General features: G+C 47.0%; 1 long non-coding RNA gene across 1 annotated transcript; it reads left to right on the top strand.

Annotated features, from left to right (window-relative positions):
• The first annotated feature begins 17,487 nt into the window (after positions 1 to 17,487).
• Positions 17,488 to 20,380, top strand: LOC146545621 (uncharacterized). The gene is made up of 3 exons (XR_014881266.1): positions 17,488 to 17,749; positions 18,110 to 18,204; positions 20,002 to 20,380. It is a non-coding gene; the product is annotated as an uncharacterized LOC146545621 (long non-coding RNA).
• The last annotated feature ends 1,480 nt before the right edge of the window (positions 20,381 to 21,860 follow it).

Raw genomic sequence — 21,860 nt, 5'->3', positions numbered from 1 at the left:
GGTGGAACACAATCCTTCCCTGGAGTAACAGTATCCAGCATTTCTTTCATCTCTAAAGAGGCTTCTTAATATCCTGCAATCCTAAAAATGCTATTTTACCCCACTGCAGGTCAGATTTAATAACAGTAACAGGAGATAAATGGATTGGGCTCAGAGGAGCCTTCTACAGCTCTACAAATGGGAGGCACTAGTTTCTGCTCTCTGGGGAGAAGCATCATCAGGAGACAACAGAGGCATTGTAGAGGGGGGGCCTATGCAGACCGAGCTCTTCCCACTGAGAATGCAGTCCTTCCCACTGGGGATCCACTCCTTCACACTGGGATCCTTCCCATTGTACTCATTTCTATCCTGACAGCTCTGCCACTCATCCCAACCTGGTAGTGATGAGAGTGGTAAGGATGTAACCAACACCAAAATGTGTGTGATGGCTTTGAAAAACAAAGGCCTAAGGTGCCTCTCCACTGAGGCTCGGACTCCGCTTGGACTACTCATACTCTCAAGGCGATGACAGCTGTGTGAGAAATAGACCTATGCAGCTGCCTTAGCGGAACTGCCCCTCCCATCTCCGCACACATTTGTGGACCCCAGGCACACCAACACCATTGTCTGGGTACTCAGCAGAAACACACCAGAGGCCACGGGAAAATCACAGTCCCAGAGGATTAATAAACAACCCCAGAGCCATTCATGAGTAACATATTGCACTGGACAGAGGATAAATTCCTAACCCACAGAGCTGCGGGTTGCTCCTTGGGTAGCAGCACCCAGGTTAATGGCACACAGTACCAGCTGCTTGGGCCATCCCCAGGTCGTGCTACCCCTGGCCCTGCTTAGCCCTGCACATATGCAGCAGCACACAGCTCCTGGAGCGATTAAATCGCCCCAGTGTACCGGGGACAGCCTCCATCCCCTGCTAAGTGTTATTGACAGCCCCATCAGTGGGGTGATGTATCGGCATCCACCTCAGCCCCAGTCAGCTGGGCCAGGGGTGACACGCAGTTGCCGTGGCAATGGTGGTGCAGAGTCTACAGGGAGTGGCATGGTGGCTGCCCGGCGGCCATCTTGGCAGGGCCCAGTGGAGGGGCCTCGTGCCCTCCCATCGATCTGCCAGGCCTCCGTGCTATCGACCGCTCCAATTTGCAGGAATTTATTGTATCGATGCAGAGCTGATTAACATTTTGCGCCAGAGCGGTTCAATACAGGCTGGTAACAGCTTTTAATGATTAATTGACTTTTATGATTCCGCCTCTGTGCTGTCAGTGAGCTGTGAACGGCGGGCATGCACGTCCCCAAGCCGCTCTCCAGTGGCACGGGGCAGTGATTGAGTGCCTGGGAAATTAGTGTCCTTGCTGTCTCGTTTTATGAAAGATAAATGCTATGACATTTAATGCAGACCTTAATTTAGAACAGAACTAAGCAGATCATTTTGCAATTTAATCGTAAACAGGTAAATATCAAAACTTGTTTAGCATTTCACAAGTTAGGTGGACAGGCAGCAGAGGTAAAGTGAAGTAGGCAGCAGAAGAATGGCAGAGGTAAGGGTAAGGTAATGAGACTTGGAGCAGCGCTGTTTTAATGATAATGGCAGTACGAGTGCAGACAGTATCACATTCACATCTCAGGTTTGCTCTTCCCACATGGCCATCTCTCTCTCTCTCTTTTATAATTTCATTCACTGTTCCTACACTAGCTGTAAAATGAGGGCTTCCAACACATGACATGATATATGAAAAAAAAAAAAAAAAACCTCACCTACAGTTAATCTGTTACCTAAAACAAACACAAACATTATGGAAAAAAATTGCAAAGGAAAACAGAAATTTTATAATACTCCATAATAACTGGGAAAAAAAAGGTTGTCTGGAAGGCTGCGTGCTGTCAACTTCTACCTTTCTGCCTTCATATTTATAGCCTATTCCTTTGCATTCACTTTAATTAAAAAGATTGTAAGTTTCTTTTTAAATAACTGTCTAAACAAAATGTCATATTATGCATGTTTATACATACAGAAGCTAAAATGGCATATTTTGATCCTCTTTGAAATTTTGTTCTCTGCCTTCTCACCACTCCATCATCCACAGTATTTGTGCTGATTTACAGAGGAAATGAGGACACAATGGGCCAGATTCGTAAATCATTTAGAATGATTTAAGAATGATTTAAGAATGATCTTCCACTCTGGAAGAGCTGGAGAGGTGCCGAATCTCCCCATTCGAGGATTCCCTTGGCACAAGGAAGTTCCCAGCTCGTACAAAGCTGACAGAGCCAATTCCTATGCCATCTGTTCCCACACAACCTGTTTAGAGTCTAGTAGAGGCGGAGTAGGGGTGCAATTGAGGTATTTTTGCATTTTCTCTCTTCCTTTCCAAGCAACCCCATGGGGGCTGTAGCTGACCTGTTAGAGTACATCATGAATCCCAGAAACAGAAAGCTATAGCAGGCTGCCTTGCAGTGCTTCCCATCCTTTAGAGCTGCGCTCTGTGTTCCCTTTTTAGATTATTTGGGATACAGTAAGGATCTGCGCAGAAGAGTCCAGCTTCAAAATCCCTTCTTTTTCAATCTGAATCACTTTATGAAAACAGCTGTCAAGATGCAGACAAAGAGTTAAACTGCAAAGCTGACTGGACACTAAACTCAAAGAAAAGGGAGAAAGGGGACAAACTTCTGGAGATGAATGAGTGCAGCCACATCTTAACCCTGATCAGCAGAAGTCAGAAGAGCTTGTCTGATAGCCATACTCAGTGCTGTTGTGCCAATTAGTCACCCGGAAGGGACGCTTAGCTCTTGAATCAAAATTCACAGTGCTGAGTAAGACAGCTAAAGCTCTACGTACAGTGGATGTTTGCCTATGGATCTATCCTGATGAGCTTTGTGACCCCCCTGGAGCTGCGATCAAAAAGACATGTACTCAGGCATAAATCTCTGCTGGAAACACAAACTATCAGCCAAGAGCTAGTAAGGGATGGTTTTTTAAACCACTTCTCAATTGGTCTTGCTTGTTATAGTGCCACCTGACAGGAGGAGCATTCCTCTTTCTCTTCAGGACAAAGTCAGGCAGTCTGGCAGTGAAATGGTTTGCACTGTCCTCAGAAGTGAAGCAAGGACAGAGAACCCAGGTAGTCAACCTGTATCAGCAATGAGGTGGGAGCGTGTGCTGAGGAGCAGCCTTGAGATGTTGTTTTTTTGCACTGTTTTCTTAGCAATGCCATTCGGATACTTAGATCTGTCTCTCAGCCTGGGCTTCCAAGAGACCGGTACATTTGGCACGTGACAGCATACCACACTGTGCATGGGAAAGACCAAGAGGCGCCTCACAGCATCCCAGAATACAGTTTTCTTGCCCCAAGAGAGAGAAAGCAGAGCAAGTCTCCAGGGCATTCTGGCCACAACAAGGAAGGGGAAGCAGTGAATGGTGGCAGACAGCTGTATTTGGATATCCCTGAGTGACTGGAGGAAAGACTGCTAATCCTGGGAGGAGAAGCATACTCAGAGTGGCACATTCTGACCTCTCACTTCATGTCATCAGTCAGCCTGCCTTTTCAGGACACTGGTTAAATGGCTGTTAAAATAGCCCATTATAACCTGGGCAAAGGTCAGTCTAAGTCACAGCACTCAGTTTGCTTGTTCTATCAGCTAGCCTCCAACAGTTCTTGAGTATGTCCATACAGACTGCCTCTCCACTGACCCCACAATTTGAAGATCCAGCCTAGAGTATGCAATCTGACTTTTAAGATCAGCAGTGAAAAAAATCCTGAGTTAGGTCACAAGCTTGGGGTGAGGTTCTGACAAAATGTGCAAGTAGATAAAGCTCAAATTCCCTACACATTGACTAGCACTTAGAAAGCAATCATGCGTAGATGCGTGCATTGAGACATGCCAGCTCTTGCCACATCTGGTGACCCAGCTGCAATCCCACAGCTATGTGACTGTACAGCTTCAGCAGTGAACCTGAGCTAACAAGCCTTATCTCCTGGATCACAATACCATATATCCATGTGGCCTGGACTGTGGACAGAACGGACCTATCCATCTACACATGAACGTAAACACATTCAGAATGCTCACAGCAAACTAAGTGACCTGCCTTTGCAGCTAATAGGAAATTCCAACCAGGGAGTTTTGATCCTCATCAGAGCTGCAGTCAAGTATGTCTCAAACATCAGCTTCTGAACTGAGCTCCTTCTCCTGTCCTTAGCTACTTAAGATGCACATTTTGAGACAACTGTGTCTTCCTTTTGTGCCCCAGAAGTGGGACTCCCAACCCAACTCAGCAGACTCTACAGCAACACAGAGAAGACGTTCTCAACAGAAAGATTTAGGTGAGAGTGAGAATGAGAATGTTTGTTTTCTCCTTATCAGCTGGGTCACTATGCAGCCCAAAAGTCACAGCTCATGTAGTCAGAGGGAGTAGAAAGGACTGTTTCGAGTGGCTCAGGTAATGAGTATTCACACTGAGAATGGGAAGCTCTGAATCCTGGTTTTTGCTCTGTGTCTGTCTACATGCAGTGCAAAAGCAGTAGCTTGCCTTTGCTCTGTTTCGTTCCACGACTCCTGACTTTTCATGTGTACCATGGCTAACTTCACTATGAAGTATGATGTGATTGTCTCCCCTGCTACCTCTTATCTCTCAATGAGAGTCCCCTTAACAGACTTTCAAACTCTAGGCTAAAAAGAACTGAAAACTTTTATTTCCCAGAGAGTTCCAGCTGCCAGGCAATTGTACAAAAGGCAGACAGAAGTTATCGCTTTTGAAAGGAAGTGGCTGCAAATGCTGAAGCCCAGAGTATATGAGACTATGCTAACACGCCATTTTACAAATGGAGGTGAGCCTATTTTGTATCTTCTCCAAGCCAGGTGGGGAACTTCCTTATTGTAAGCTGATCCTGAGCTAATGCAACTACACAGCTTCAAGTTCAGAAGCTTCTAGTTAGCACCATGTGCCCCAGAAAGCTGTGGGGAATCTCAGTTATTGTCAAAATCCAGAGTGGTCCTGCATGCTGGTCCTGTGCACTGAGTAGACCTCCTCAGTTCTGATCAGCAGGATATAAAGTAGGGAGTACCCAGCCTGTGAAAAGAAAGAGGAACATGGTTCAACTCTGCAGACTTGTAGCAGAGCCAGTTCGGGACGTAAGACAAGCAAGATATTGCCTTGTCTACCTCCTGTCACAAAAAATAATAAAGAAAAAAAAAGAAAAAGAAGTCATAGCACTGCTTCAGGAAGAGCCCTGGAAAATGAGGCAGAAGCCTGGATAGTGGGGCAGTCTGATGCCTACATTTCTTCATTTCCCCAGCAGAACTAAGAGCTTTGTTCCCCTGACTCCTCCTGTCCCGCACCACATTCTATCCATGCCTGCCCTGAATCCTAGTGCTTTCTGCAACAGGGGAAACCATGCCCCAGCTCTTCACCTGAGAGGAAGGTTGTGTTCCTGTTCACTTGGTCAGGCTCTAAATAGGGCTTGCTGTATCCATGCAGTAGGATGGTACTGTGTACCTAAGGAAGTCTCATCTAGCAGTGTACATGCCTGGGAGATGCTTAACGAAGACGGGATGGTTTTCTGTATGACCCTCTGTATGCGTAAACATTTTGCCCAAGTTGCATTTTTGGTACATAGAAGACAATTTGGGATTGTGCCCATCTTCATCATTACATGTCATGAAGAAGTTCTGCCTGCTTACCTGCAAAATAAGTCTTTAATTCCTGCTCTTTAAGTAGAGAAGGTGAGGAAGTTGAAAGTGTCCTAAGTTGTCTGAATAGGACTGCAGAACAAAAATCAGAACAGAAGAAGGCAAACACTGTGGGCAAAATCTCAGCCCCACTGAAGAAAGACCCTGACCCAGTCTCACTGACTTCAGTAGCTTTATATTCTGTGGCTGGCAAACCACGCAGTCCTTTCACTTGTACAATGTTAATACACTGTATGACCACTACAGAGGGCAGGATGCGGCCTTCCTCCTTTTTATTATGGCATAGTACATGCATTCTGACTAGAAAGCATCTTCTCTTTACATTAGGCCTTGGTCATCAGGAAATATAGGAAGAATATTATGTTGTTGAGAATGTGGTTCTCTCACAAGTTAGAATAACTGGCATTTATTCTTTTCCCTGTGTATTCTACTGCATTTTGGACTATACATTTGCAGCATTCACTAAATATTCCCCTATTTAGCCTCAGATTTGTTTAGGTGCATGGCTAGGGATACTGAGGGAGGAATGTGGCAGACTGCATTTTTGGTGAAATCTTTGATTTTTATCGGTTCAAAAATAGCACAAGCATTTTTTGAGCTAAAATAATATGCAGCACTTTGCCAAGACCAAGCATTGTTTTCTTGCAGCCACATGCCAACTATTCCTCGATAAAATTCCACACATTGTCTTTTTCATGAGTTCAAAGGGTATTTACCAAGTGTAATTTCCACCTGTAGGCACTGTTTTAGTTCTGATTTTATGATTCCTCTTCCAGATTTACAACAGAATTTAATTAGGCTTCTTATAGATTTCTTTGGCAATTTTAGAAAAAAAAAAAAATATATATATATATATATATTTTTTTTTTTTTCTCCTTCTTGATTACGATCCCCTTTAACTCACTGGATGTCCCAAATTATAAGCTTTGCATGGAATCAGTTGCCTTTGGCTATGTTTGGTATTATGTTACCTTCTGTTCAGTTAACGGTGTGGAGATAGGCCATAAGCACTAGAAAAACCTCAAAGCTCTTTGCTGCTGTTTTGAAATTGAGAAAGCAGAAACATAATTGCTTTTGTTGGATCACAATCCTGAATAGCAAAAGACTTTTTAAACATCTGCCCTTCCTTTGATTGGCTTTACATCTTCTCTTTTTTGTCTACTGTTCATTATTCTGCATTTTATTCACTAATGAAAAATTCTATCCATGACAATATTTTCATATGCTGTAAGATGACTAGGATTCAATGCATTTAATCTGATCTAGCCCTACAGAAAACCTTAATAGAATGTGACAATATATGTTAATTCTATGAGGTTGGTATTTCCTTCTTGCTCGCGTAGTATCTGATCTGTCCCGCCTACAATCTCGGTGCAATCTCTTGCAACCCTGACTTTTAACAGAGGCAGAGTCTGACTCCCGGGATGCATTTGCAACACCTATTGAAGTCAAACAACATTGTGTAACTGCATGGGAAATAAATTCTGCTTTCTTTGTCACTGGAACCTTGATTCCATTCAAATTTGCTGCAATGTGGCATTAGCTTAAATTCCACTAAGATCAGGCACCAGAATCATTCCATTTTACATGGAATTCTCTTTGATGAGAGGACTCGTGCGTGTCTTCAGGTGTTGACTTCCCTCTCCCTCTTTATCACTCATCGAATGACTCGATATATCTCTCTCTTTTTTTAAATACCGCTGTCTAATACCTGCCACAATATTAGCATTCATTCCCAGGGGAATATAGCAGCCAGAAATAATGCTGATCCCCGAGTGGACCAGAATAATCTGTTCATTCTGCAGGGAATAGCTATCCTTATTCAATAATAATATTGAAATTAAGAAATAACACTTTGTCTTTTAACATGGGAAGACAATACAAATAAAAGGGGAATTTCCTAATGAGTCTGTTATTAAAACAGTATCTAGAGGAAACCTGAGCATTCAGTTAACTGAAATGTGTCTTTTTTTTTTTTTTTCCTGGTTTGAGTACAATACTTGACATCAATACCGCAAGTATTTTCAGTGCTACCTGGGAATAAGGAGAGGATGAAGGCAGGAGGCTTTTGAAAAGTCACTTCTGATTTTGCTCATTTAAAGCCTGAGTATTTCAAAAGCAATGTGGGCCAAATTTTCAAGTGTTGATAGTCCCCAGTTGGATCCAGTTTTTCAGAAAGATTGTGTTCTCATTTACACTTCTCAATAGAGCATTTTTCCACAAGTGCTCAGCAGCCAGCAATTCTTTCTGGCCAGGAAGCCATTGAGAAATCCGGTCTTTTTTTTTTTTTTTTTTCCTACAACCTAGAAGGGAATGGGGAGCACTTTTGTAAATCTGTTCTATAGACAAGTTATACCTGATGAACCCAACTCCGAGGAAAGAAGTTTCCTCTCTGAACCTCTAAATGCAGCAGGCAGACCCAGCACCAGCATAGCACTGGGCAGAGGCAGCTCTGACAGAATTCATCTGGAGACTGGAAGGAATGGAGAAATAGCCATAATACCTCCTGGAGCTGTACAGTGTATGAGGACCAAGATTTCCACAAACACCAGAATGATTCTGGAAGCCTAGTTTCCAATAGAGTCAGTTATTCATGGCTGACTGACATTTTAAGTGAATTATACTGTTGCTGCGGTGTGAATTCCACCCTTATCAGACACTAGAGAATCCATGAGGGAGAGCAGTCTTGGCTCTTGGGTGGATTCCCTGATACCTAACAAGGTATAAAATCTGGCTGAAGCGCCTAGTCTCTCTCCCAAGTGGATCATCTCTGTGTCGAACAAGAGCTGAGCGTGGGCTGCAGCCTTTCTGCCAGTGGGAAAACTGTTCAGCTTTCTATTTTCACAAAAATTTATGAATTTGATTATCTCTGAAACCCCTAACTTTCTGCCAGGTTTAGCTACAACTGCCCAATAGGTTCAACAGTTATTAGACAAACGTGCACTCAAGCCCGTATGCATCGTGCAATTATATGAGCTGTGCTTCCTTACAGAGCGAGTCTAAAACACTCACTGCTAAACTCTGAATGACTGCCGCCTGCTGTGTCTATGAGTGCGTTGGGAAGGCTGTAATAAAGGACTTGATGGAAAGAGAAATTATTCTGCATCTCCTATGCGGGAGCATAGCCATCAGTCGCGTGTTTTCTCCCTTCCTAGCCATAGGGTCCCCCCATCAGAGGCAACCACTGCAGAACCCCTTTGGCGAGGAGCGCATCTGGGGGCAGTCAGGGGAGCTGGAAGCGTTCCTGGCTGCTCTGCCAGTGTGAAGGGTTGGCAGAGCTTCTTGCAGTTTCCTTTCCCATGAGCAACTAGCAGCAATCAAATACAATCTAGCCCTCATTATTTGCCGTTAGTTTCTTTGATTGTGATTTGGAAATACGTTGCTAAGGAAAGCAAAAACCGTGGTTAACTGATTGATAGAAAATAAGAGTCATAGAAAACATCTGGAGAGCCAGATGAGTACAAGCCATTGTTCAGCTTAATACCCTTACAATATTTGCTGCAAACAGCCAAGCTGAAGGGTGGATTCTTCATCATTTTTATTATGTGCTTATTCAAAAATATTAATGAATAGGCTTTGACGGCTATGTTTGATCCATGCCCTTTTACCCAGACATTACCATGCCTCGGCTTCCTGAAGCTGCATAAGGCCAAGTTATCAGAGTATAATATCAAAATTTAAGAATGGTCATACTGGACCATACCAGTGTCCTTCTAGACCCTTGCCACTGATAGTGACTAACAGCAGATGTTCAGGGAAAAAACACAAAGCCAAAAAACACAACCATTGTTCCCTGATGCACCCTCCTGGTGCCTAGCAATTAGCAGCTCAAGAAGAGGCTGAGGCAGAGGAGGTGCCTTTGTGTTTATTATGACCAGGTGGATTTCATTCTCCTGGGGCTCTCCCCATCAGTCTTTAAAGGTAGAAGCACCGAAGAGCTTATGTTTCACCTCAGAACATAAAAACACAGAAGGAAATACTACAACTGAAAATGTTAAAGGTCATCCCTGGGAAATGGGCTCCACCAAGTTGAAGAAGGTTGTCTAATCTCAACTTCAAGAATGAGAGAATATGCTTCCAATTTGAGCTTTCACTATTCACTCTTCAGCTAATCGGGCAGTGATTTGGCATCAGAAAACGGGAAGAAATTGAGTGGGAACAGAGTGCATCTGCTCAGAACATCCTTTTGGATGACCAGGAGGAGAGGACTGCAGATTTGCAAAGGAATCCTCCATGGACCCAGAAGGGACAGGAAAGTGTTAGCATGTCACCATGGGGGGAGGGGAAAGGGGGTTAGGAGGAGAGGGTGCACACTGGATGCATTTTTTCTTACATTTCCTTACAGATTTTCCAGTTTCCAGGCTCAGCTACATTCTAGGTGGGTTTTTATAACTTAAAGTATTCAAAATATTAACTTTTCAACAATGGCTACTGAACATTTGTTGAGTCCTGGGCTCAGAAATACTGACTCCCAAGGAAGTTCTATGAGCAGAAGACATCAACTAGAGCATCTACTGTAGCCTTTTATAATTAAACATGGCCTGTTACTGCCCTTTCTCACTTTGCATTTATTTTTAGCCAAAACTGGTGTGGTACTAAAGCCACCCCTATTGAACCCTCTCCAAAGCAGGATGGACATGGTGTAGTTCCTGCTGTCTGCTATTCCATTAGACTTTGTTCACTGCATGTGAAACCACTTGCCAGCAAAGCTACACTAATATAATACCAACGGAACCACATCAGTGGAAGCATTTTGATGAGCAAAATAATGTATCAGTAAACAGACTTACTTTCCCCACCCCGATACGGTTCTCTCTACCTCAGGCAAAATTGTTTTCATGCTTCTGACTGACATAGCAAAGATGGCAAAACTCTTTGCATAGACAAGAAGTCCTGAGGAAGGAACAGAATATTCTCTGTTGGCTCTGGTTGCATCTGTATTGTCTCTCTGGGCTATCTGCTTGAATGAGGGAGTTTGCTTTTAAAACTGTATTACTGGAGATGTGGTGCATATGTCATTATCATTTTTAAATTCTTTTCAAACATTGCTTATTTAAAAATAGCATTAGGGTCTAGAACTTCCTTATGCTGTAGGAAATAAAGAGTAAGCCAAAAAAAGTGCTTTGAGAAAGATCAACAGATAGCCAAAGGACAGTCGGGATTTGACTGCTGGGACATTTTCACTGAAAGAAGACCTTCTGAAGGAGAGACTCCATGGGAGAGACTGTGGAAATAGCCTTCTGGCAGAACTGATAAAGCAGAGCTTTGAACAGAGAAATGAAGGCTACAGAGTCAGAGACTTGAATAATCTCCATGTGCCCATCAAACACCAGAGGAGAAAGTCTAAGTACATGAGGATGTGCCAAAGGATAAAGACACTTTAGTGATTAGAATGGTGAAGAATAAGAAGAAAGAAAGTGTGAAGTGTGATGAGAGCTCTTCCATGTTGGCAATACAGTGTCAAGAGCAGGGCCTAAAAAAGCTGTGGTGGGGGACAGGAATATTTAACAACACTACATGTACCCCAAAAATTAGAAAACTATGAACAGTTTTGTCAGGTCATTAAGTGGGACAGGCATATATGCTGGTAGCACAACAGAACAGCAGTCATGGCTGGGACACTAGTCTCAAAGTGTATGCATTATCCAGAAAGGCAGAGATAAAGGTGAAGTTTGTGGCAGAGAACCAAGTATTAACAATATGAAAATCTATGAAGAAAAAGAACGTGTAGAAGGAATAGCGTTTGCTCCAGCTGAAATGATTTCAGGGAAAGGTGGCAAAAGAGAGTACTTGGAATGTACATCTCTCCTGATTTGATTCTGGTTGTGGGTAAAGTAAGCATTAGAGAAAGAAGTCCTTTTGGGTTAGTATCATGCAGGGAAATTCTTACCTTCCCAAATACAGATTGAAAAATAAATGCCACTAATCGTGATAGAATACAGACATTTCTGGGTGTCGTAGTCAGCAAATTTCTTAATAAAATCATCAGGAAGGAGTGATGCTCTTTCAGACTTTCTTTTGGAAACTGATGATTGTAGCAAAAAAAAAAAAAAAAAAGCCTTGGCTCAAGCAGCCAGGGACTGACACTTCCTAATGAAATTGAATAAATATGGAATAAATAAATGAGCATATTAATAAGGTTTTACATTTCAGAAGGGCAAATTTTGGTAAATCCATTAAATCGATTAGTAAATTCAGATGGATTGTGAAATCCAGGTATTAAATTGTGCGAGAGGCCTGATCTGCATGACTAAAAGTTATGGGAACCTGAAGAAGATGCGAAAGAGAAAGCTTAGTTGTGTTACTACTTCAAGAAAGGTATAGTGTATTAGTTCATGTCTTTTAAAAGAAAGGCCAGGTGATAAGCAGGAAGTGGAACAAAGTGTAACAGGAAAGATCATATCAAAGTCCATGAGAACTGTCTTAGGGAAGATGATACCCTAGACAGAGAGAACAGAGTGAATGCTGTGTATTTGCACTTTATGACAGTATTTGACACAGTGGCACAGAAGACATTTGTTAGGTGGAGCTCTGAAGAAAAGCTACATATATAGTAAGAATCTGGCTCACAGCATACAGACACCATTGAGAAAGGCATTGCAAGGCTGGAGAAGTAATTAGGAGAGTTCTAAGTGTGGGGACCAGTCTCATTTAATGCTTTCATAAATGGTCGTGAGTTAAGTATTAGAAAGAGACTCTGAGATTTTTGATGACACAGCACATATCAAGATCCTGAAAACAGGTAAAGAAGAAAGAAAAAAAGACACGCATACAAAAATGAGGATGGAAGGGGAAGGGGAGGAAAAGGAGGGGGGGAGGGGGAAAGAAAAGGGAGTGGGTGGGGAAGGGGAGGGAACGGAAGGGGAGGGGAGGGGAGGGAACAGAAGGGGAGGGGAGGGGAGGGAACGGAAGGGGAGGGAAGGGGAGGGAAGGGAAGGGAAGGGAAGGGAAGGGAAGGGAAGGGAAGGGAAGGGAAGGGAAGGGAAGGGAAGGGAAGGGAAGGGAAGGGAAGGGAAGGGAAGGGAAGGGAAGGGAAGGGAAGGGAAGGGAAGGGAAGGGAAGGGAAGGGAAGGGAAGGGAAGGGAAGGGAAGGGCTTGGTTCCACCAATAGCTCTGAGCTTGTAAGTGAGCAGGAGGATCTGGCCACACTACCCAAGGTGACTCTCTTGTTGCAGTGGTGATCCAGCCTTCAAAATAAGTAACAAAAATCTAATGAGACAGAGATACAGAAGTTGAATCACACGAAACAAAAAAAAAAGAAAAAAAAGATAGGATCTTAGCACCCTGCACAAGAAAGTTTTCTTTCAATGGAAGTACTGTAGAAACGTGGCTAACATAACCATGAGGAAATAGGAAGAGGCCTAAGTGACTTGGCTTGTAAAGTTGAACAAAAAATGCAGACTGAGAAGATAGAAGGTAGCCACAGACACAGCAATGTTACAAATCAAAAAATATTTCCTACCTTTAGGACATGTCAGCCCTGCTGTGAGACTCACCTGTCCTGAGCCACGGCTCTGGCAACTGTCTCATCTTCAACCAAGTGCAGACTATTCTGGATGCTGACCACCTCAGGCCAGGCGTGACTGATCCCTCCACATCCCACCTGCATGTATGCTTGGAGGAAAATACTCAAAAAAGTCTTTGGAATGTATGTGTCTCTTTCACCACAGCCCTGATCAGCGGCTCCCTTGCCTTCATTGGTTTCCAGTTAATGCAGTATCACTAACAAGAAGAGAGAAAATCTGAGAGTTCATTATAGTGTAAATTTAGCTCTGTACAAGCTGCGTGTGCCAGCACCCCAGTGTAACCACATAAGAAGGTATTCTATATGTCCTGCCAGGTTCCATTTTGGGTTTTGGAGATCTTTGTTTTATTTTGTTTTTTTATGACCAGTCTCATGCTGCTTGGCATTTCCTTTAATGCCTGGCTCCTGGACTCATATGATTAAGGAGAAAATGTTTGAACGAAAGGGAGGGCCCAGCTCACTCTGTCTTGAAAAACTAGAAGACCTCATGCCTTGGAGAAGCACCACAAATGGCAAGTAGAACTGAACTAAAGCTGCATTTCAGTCATCAAGACTATAAATTGGTCAAATGAGCTGAGGCCTGGGGTTCTGTTCCCTGACTATTTTGCCACCAGCCACAGTGTAAGCCTTTAAAAGAGAGCTCATACAAGAAATTCGATTTTATATGGTCAAAACACAGCCACAGACAGTAGCAATAGCTCACACTGACTAGACCCAAGTTCCTGAACAGTCTTTGCCTGCACTGGCCATAGAGAGGTAGGAGGAAATCCATCTCCCTGACTTCTGCCATCTGGTCAGGTCTCTGTAACTAAGCTAGGTGCTGGGGCTCCTGATGCAATCAACAAAGCAACACAGACATCTTCAAAAGGAGGCTCATCCCTTCCCTTGATAGGTGCTTAGGTTACCTGGCACGAGTCACCCCCTGTCTCACCCCACTGATGGAAACCAAGGGATCCCAGACTTGGCCAGCACATTAGCAGTATATGGCTGAAGCTCATGAAGATAAATTCCATCTGCAGTCAGAGCTGGATCTGATAACTGCTAAAGCCACATTTGAAATGCAGGCATTGCTTTTAGAAAAAGGTATCAGAAACTTATTGGAATCAGATGTTCTCCATAAATGGGCAGTCCTAAATGTGAAAGGGGGAGGAGGGATAGTAACCCCTTGATTGTGAAATTACATGATTACTGAATGAATATGATTCTCCAACAGGCTGTTTTTAATGTCTAGGTTGTGTTTCTAATGAAGGAAAACATGTAGTATCGCTGATCCATATCACAGTGCTCTTGCTGTCTGCTATCAAGAGTAGGCAAGCCTTAAACACAGGATCTTTCAGATTTTTATTCATACCTGCAGACATAAAACCAGAAGGTTGTTCTTTCTTAAAATCAAAATAGTCTCTGTGCAGTGTATCTGATTCAAACCATATTGCTAGCAAGGTGGAACCTTGAAATCATTAAGATTTTTCTATGGTAAAAGTTAAAGATTAGAGGGCCCTGAGGAAACAGAACACACAGGCCAAAAGTTACAAATCCAAATATTAGAGATAGCCAGCCAAGTCAAAACATTGGCATCTACATGAAGGGGTCGTGAATTACAGAAGGACCGAGTACCCACTGAGCCTATTTATTCCCTAGCACTTCGGAAAACTGCCCCAGTCTTAAGTAAATACCATCATGTGGACACTTCATTTCTGTACAAAGGAATTCATATGCTCTTTGCCTTATTAGTGGGACTCCAAAAGAGCTGGGTCCCTTGTCTTTTTCCACCAGAATAGGAAGGACGATGAAAGCAGGCTTTGAGGCTGGCAGAATTATTTTCTGTTGAATCAGTACTAACCCCAAGGGGGGAAAGAAAGAGGGGAAGGCATCACATGATTCACCAACGGCTCAGCACCAAAACCACCACAACCTCAGCAGGACAAGGATCAGAAGCTTAGGATGGGCTGACCCCTCTGAGCTGCACAGCTGCTCCTGCCCATGGTCCTCTTGGGACTGCCATGGGATACGCATCGCCTTGAGTTATCTCAAGGAGCTGAGCTCGTCTTTCAAGTACAAGAAAACTCAGAGCACTGAAATGATTTTAAAGCCAAAGCTTAACTCCTTTGAATGATAAAGCCCTGAGTTACTCTGGATTATAAAGTAAAAGAAAATAGGTGTCATATTTTAGATCAAAATACAATCTTTATGTCCCACCTGAATACTGGCTAGTGGAGAGCTGGAGGTAGCTCTCCCTCACTAAAGCCAGTTGACCCTTCTTCATCTGCAAGCTGTGACAATGAAAGGTGCCACCTGCATCCTTCAGTACCCACTCCTCAAGGCATGGAGGCGTGGGGCACTTGGAGGAGCAGTGCTGGGGACTCCTCTATTTGAAAGCCATCGGGATTGCTGTCCTCCTGCTGCTCTTCAAATATGAGTGGAGGAGAACCTTTTCCTTCCTCAGTTTAGAAGATCCCCTCAGCTGAAACCAATACTTCACCTTTGCCAACATAACCACAAACCCGGGCTCCTCCGCTGTTGCCATCTTTAGCCAAGCAGCGTGGCTTTGGACAAGGCACAAAAGATTTGTCTGTGCACACCTTCTAGGCTCACAGTATAGCGAGTGCCAGTGCCAAACACAACAACGGGGATGCCAGCCCCGGGCAAGGCACTTGAAAGTTAAGTACTGAAACAACTAACTTTTTAGACATGCAAATCCTTCGCTGGATGTAGTCATAAAGCTCTCTTCTTAGGTGGTTCATGAATGAGAGTGTGGCTGATGTTTTGTGCTTACTCCGAGACACCCTACCCTCCATATAGGAGGCTGTTTTGTTGTCCATACCCCTGAAATTACGTTCTTGTTTCAGTGCAGACAGAAATCGCTCTTCCTCCCAATTATAGAACATGACAAGAATTCCCAGGCACAAGAATGAACATCTATTCCCATCTGAGGATACACACATTAAGAGTTTCCATTTTCTTACCTATAAAAGCGGTTCAGTGGCAGTGCTTTGCTTCATTTTAGCCATGTGAAATTTAAGTTTGTGTTTACAACATGCAATAAGTGTGAAGATTGTTATTTTTTAATTATCAGCGCACGTAAGGTATCAGAAGTTCACAAGGGATGGGAATTATAAAATCACAATTTCACCTTTGAAAATGCACTATCTGGTACAATCGGACCACGGAAGTGAGAACTGATGAGGCAGTCGTTACCAACTTTTAATTATCTGGTTTATATAGTGGCCTGCGGCATGGCACCCTCTGAAGGGATGCATCCTGGGCACCTTGCACATCATGTTCCTTCTGGTTTATGGGAAGCTTTTGCTGTATGTGACAAAGAAGGAGAGATCACCTACATCTGCTTCTGGCTGTTGGGAGGCTTCAGAACTGAGCTTGTTTGAGAAATTTTTTCTGCATGTTTTGTTGCTCTTCTCTTCAGAGGGTGCAGACAAACAAGGTGGGTAAATCCCATTTCAAAACGGCGTGGGTGCCATTACAGATGTTTCAGATAGTACACCAAAATAAGTAGGGATATAGATACTCAACATTTTAGTAGGGGCTGAGGTCCACATATAACAGAGGAGTTAGGCTTATTTGGGCTTTTATAAAAATCTCTACTGGTGCTTGGAGGAAGCCAGGGCCTCACACAGCAGTTTGCTGCCCTCGGGGTTCCCTGATGTGCCTCAGCACTGGCACACTTGGGAAGTCAGTGGCAAACAGGTGCCAACATCACATGTGCCAATGTAACCCGGCCACCGGAGTCACATGAAAGTGCCACATGCAGGAGTGATACCCAAGGGCACCGGACAACTTGAGTTGAAACATCAGTGCAGTTTTAGAGAGGGTGATGCAAATAGAGGTTGCATTAGCAGTGGCTGCACTGGTATTTTAAGACTGGATACATAGCCAGAAAGAGATCAGGGCTGCTTTGGGCCTTCCTGCCAGCATGGAAGAGATGTGCAACCACCGCCAAACTGCTGTGTGCCATACATAGAAGATTCTGCATCCGTAAGAGAAATACAGAAGCAGGGTGAAAGCAAACTTCAAATATAACAAACAGAAACCCTACCCTGGTTTGGCAGAAGTGACTGTATTCTCTGAGTCTCACTTAAGATGCGCGGAGGTGGCAAGAGACGCAGAAACTCAAGCACGTGGAGAGGCCTTATGTGGGCCGAGCCGAGCCGAGCCGAGCCGAGCCGAGCCGAGCCGAGCCGAGCCGAGCCGAGCCGAGCCGAGCCGAGCCGAGCCGAGCCGAGCAGCCCCACTGCGCCTTGCCCTCGGCGGAGCGGCACGGCGCGGAACAGCCTCCGCCTCCCGTTAGATGGCGCTACAGACTTTCCAACCACGTGTAAAAAAAAAAAAAAAAATAGAGGGGGAAAAAAAAAAAACAACAACACCGTAGCCTAATTGTCCGAAACGGGGGAGTTCAGACGTCCGGCAGCACGATACCTCTTCCCCACGGGGCTCGCCCGGGGCCGCCCGCACCGCGCCGTGGGGCTTCGGTCCCGGTGACCCGGGGCAGTGCGGGGACGGGGCGAGCAGAGCCCCGGCGGTGAGGTGGGGACGGTGGGACGGCTTTTTCTATCCCAAAACTGCATGGCCCATTTGCGGAGCTCGTCGGGGTTTTGTCGGTTGTCATTTTCATCAGTTTCGCGTGTTTGTTTGCGGCTGGGATTTCGGGAGCCCCGCGTCTGGGGACTCGGCGGTGCCACAGTCCAAACCGTCCCGGCGGTGCCCCCCGGCCGCCCCTTTCCCCGTCCCGCTGCCCAGCTTCGTGGCACAGTGCAGAGCCCGAACCCCCTCCCCCCCCGCGCCCCTCCCATGCCCTCCGTTCGACTGCGAACTTTCCGGCGGGGTGAGTTCTCCTTTAAGAAAAGGCACCGCTCCTTCTGCATATTGAACGCTGTTTGTCTGCAGCGCGCAGATGACGCGGGGCCGGAGCGGGACGGCTGGGGCGTAAATCACCGCGATCTGCAATGGCCCCAGCGGGGAACCCCGTGCCATCTCCCCATGTAAGTCAGCACCGGGAGCTGGGAGGGGGGGATGCTGATGCCGGGCGGGGCGGTGAGCAGCCTCCTTCCTATCGCAGAAGTGATAACGCTCTTTAGGGCCGGACATCTCGTCATTTATTTCCTCGTCTCTCCGTTTTTCGCACTCTGGTGCCGCTCAGTCCGGCTAAGCATGGCTCTGCGGGGCGGACAGGAGGAGAGTCTGGGGGCTCCTCCCTGCACCCCCCGCCTGTGTGCATGTAGGCAGCGGAGCTCCGGGGCTCACTTCAGCCCCGGGGAGGAGAGCAGGAGGAATCGTCACACCCCGAGCAGCACAGGGCTCGCCCGTCCCGTCGGGGCTCCCCTCCGCTTATGGGGTCAGCCTGGGGCTGCGCTCGGGAGGAGGGAGGGAGAACGGAGCGGGGCTCCCGGCGGTTTCCCGGCTGTTAGAGAACGAACTCGTTGCAGTTCGCCATCCGAAGTGCGGTGCGGTGGAGGCGTGCCTTCAAACTGAGTCGCTTCTCGGTCCGCACAGGGAAAAGCAGACATGTGTCCTCAATTGTGCCGTATGAAAAACCTGACTAGGTACTTTATGATTCCATCTGGAGAAATTAAAAGCCCGGAGCTGTAATGTTTATTCTTACATAGTTTACAAAAAAAAAAAAAAAAAAAAAGGGGGGGGGGGGGGAGGGAGTGGGGGGAAATGTGTGAGACACATGTCTCCGCATAGAACCAAAGTGCTTTCCCTTCTGGTTAAAAAGTTGCATGCAAATGTTTTCGTTTGAGCGCTCGCCGCCACCTGTACTTCTGCTTCGCGGCGAAACTTTTCCCGGCGCTGGTGCGGCGGCACCAATAGTCCTTATTAATGAATTAATTATTATTATGGCTGCTGAATTGACTTAAAGTGCTTCGGAGGCCAAACTAATCCATGTTAATCAGTTACAATTAATTGTGTTTCAGCTGCCGCTTTAAACACGCTTTCCAAGATAGGGGAAAGAGGAGGCTGCGGATGGGGAGGGGGACGCTCGGGTGTACAAACCCTCCCCCCCCCCACCCGCCCCCCCTCTCCCAGCACCACGAGGCTTGGGAGAGCGTCACAACCCTGTCTCGGTGCCCACGTCGAGGTGCGCAGAGGTGCGAAAGGGGAACTTCGGTGCCAAACCGCCTCCCGGAGCAGGGAATGCGGGATCCCGGAGGAGATTTCCCTCCGGAGTTTGCGTTGTGCAGAGCGACAAAGAAGGGTCGGGCAGCAGCGAGGTTGATGTGTGCCCCGTGGAGGGGCTGCATCCCTGCCCGGGGCTGCTGGAAGGGGGAGAGAGAGAAAAAAAGCCCCGCAGGGAGCAGCAGCAGTTGGCTCTGAGAGTAGGGTGAAGTCTTGGGGAACGCCGGGGGGGCCGAGCACCGCTTTCCCGAACCCAGGGGGAAGCCTGCAGTCGGGGTGCCACTCCTCGGCTTTTTCCTTAAGAGTGACTGCCCCCAAAGTGAGGGATGTGGGAAGGGGCGGGGGATGGAGAGCGGCTGCTCCCCGCATCCCCCTCGGCCGCGGCCACACGAGGAGTCCCCAAAGGCTGAGGTGCCCAAAGCACAGCGTTGTCACCCATGCCTACCCCACCACTCAGTATGATTCTTTTTTTTTCCTTCTTTTCTCTCATGTGAGTCTGCCAAATGGAAATTGAGGAACCGCAGTCTGTCCCATCCTCTCAGGAATTGGGTTCTCGATGATTATTTTTTTTCAGTTTTACTTTTTTCTTCTCCCACTCCGACTCTTAATGTGTTTTGCTGTTGTTGGTTTTGTTTTCTCATCTCATTCACTCTGCTCAGCCTCTGCTGAAGACACTGAATCACCCTTGCCCTGTGCCTGCGGACAGACCTTGGTGGAGAGCAGCTGAAGAACCCAACCACGCAATTTCTACCTGCAAGGGAGCAGAGTGTACAGCCCCCACTCTCACCCCGTATCGAACACAGCCATAACTCAATGCAAACTGTGGGGAGAGGCGTTTTCCACGTGGCAGCAGATGATGGAGGAGATGTCCCACTCCTCGTACCTCGTGGGGTCGTTCCCTCCGGCTGCGGCGGTGTTGTCCTTCTCTCAGAGGTGCAGGAAACAGATTCCCACCTTTGGTCTCCCACCAAAGCGAATTGCTTTTGGCGCAGCACTCACCCTAACCAACTTTCTCCCCTTGTTTATTTCTTTGGTTGCAGCCGAAAAATAAAATTAAAAAAAATAAAATATAAAACTGAAACGTCCTTGCGTTCGTAGAGGCACTTTGTCGTCGAGGCAGCTCTCACGCATGAGCTGATTGCCGGGATCTATTTGCATGCAGCTGCGAGCCCGCGGCCCGGCTGCTGACCGCCGCGCATAAAGGGCCGCGGGGCCGCCCCAGCGGGGCACGGCCTGAGGGCGGGGGCAGGAGGCGGCCTCGCCCCGCGCTCCTACCGGGGAGCAAACTGCCGGCACAGCCCGCAGAGGGACGGGGCCCCCGGTCCCCAGGCTGCAGGTGCGGGAGCTACAACGAAAGGCTCTCCCGCTGGCCCAGGAAAAGTTCCCCCCCCCCACCCCCCGTCCACCCAGCGTGTGTCCAAGGGACGAGGGCTGGTAGCAATCTCTCAGCGGAATTTTCAGCGCTTTGAAAATTCTACTTGTTTTGATGCTCCTTTTCCCCCCTTTTTAGCTGCCTCCAGTCCAGAAAGGACGAGGCAGCCCTCTACCTTCGAAACGAGGGCTTTGGTACCAAACTAGCCCCCCAGCCCTCTTCCCAACGCGCACACACGCATTTAAAGGATTCGGCTGAGCCCAGGGCCGCTGCGTTCCCCTCCAGGAGCCTCCGTCTGCCTCGGGCTTTGCCACCGCATCTCTTCCATCTCCCGGTGGTTCCCCGGACTGGAACCTGCTCCCAACCCGAACCCAACGCCAGCAGAAGCGGCAGCCCCACAGCGTGGTTCCACGGGGAAACCCATCCCACGCAGGGGCAAAGCGGAGACCTCACGCACTCGCTCAGCTCCACGCAACCCCTCGGCCGCCCCACGCTGTGCTCAAAGCGCTTGAGAAGGGTTGTGGGGGGGTGATCGCCTCCCATTTGCCTCCAGCCCCGTGGAGGGCACCGTAGGGAAGTGGCAGCAGCGAGAAGCGAGGGGAACAGCAGGAAGGGACGGAGCCGTCAGCAGCTCCTTGCGGAGCGGGGGGAGAACGGGGGACTGTCCGCTTGGCTTTGGGGTTTGTTTCCCAGTGGATTCGGGACAATGGCCGGAGCCGTATCACTCGTTCCCGTGGGCAATGCCTCCCTATATGGCGTGAGGATGCAGTTGGGGGCCGAGGAACAAAGCATACCAAGGTAACGGGTCCCCTCCCTTTGTTTATGCCATTGTTCGCGACGGGACTCCCTCCGGCCCCGCTGCGAGGCGTTAGCACGGACCTGGCCGAGCAGCAGCACCATGGGAGAACCCAAAGCAACCCCACCGCCACAGCCACAAGGAGGGCGGCGAGCCCAAGGGCTGCAGGGTACGATCTGCCTCCTCAGGGCTGCCGTCCCCAGATATCCACCTCCCGTCCTGACATCGATCACCTCCGCATCCATCGCCACCAGCTCGGGAAGACGCCAGCCCTCAGTCCAACATCAGAAGGAAGGGAAAGAGCATTGCATTCACACGCACGCTGCCTGAGCGTGACAGAGCTCTCACCA

The sequence above is a fragment of the Meleagris gallopavo genome, chromosome 1 (genome assembly GCF_905368555.1).
Source record: "Meleagris gallopavo chromosome 1, MGAL_WU_HG_1.1, whole genome shotgun sequence".
In the NCBI taxonomy this organism is placed as follows: domain Eukaryota; kingdom Metazoa; phylum Chordata; class Aves; order Galliformes; family Phasianidae; genus Meleagris; species Meleagris gallopavo.
This window is presented reverse-complemented; position numbering and strand designations above follow the sequence as displayed.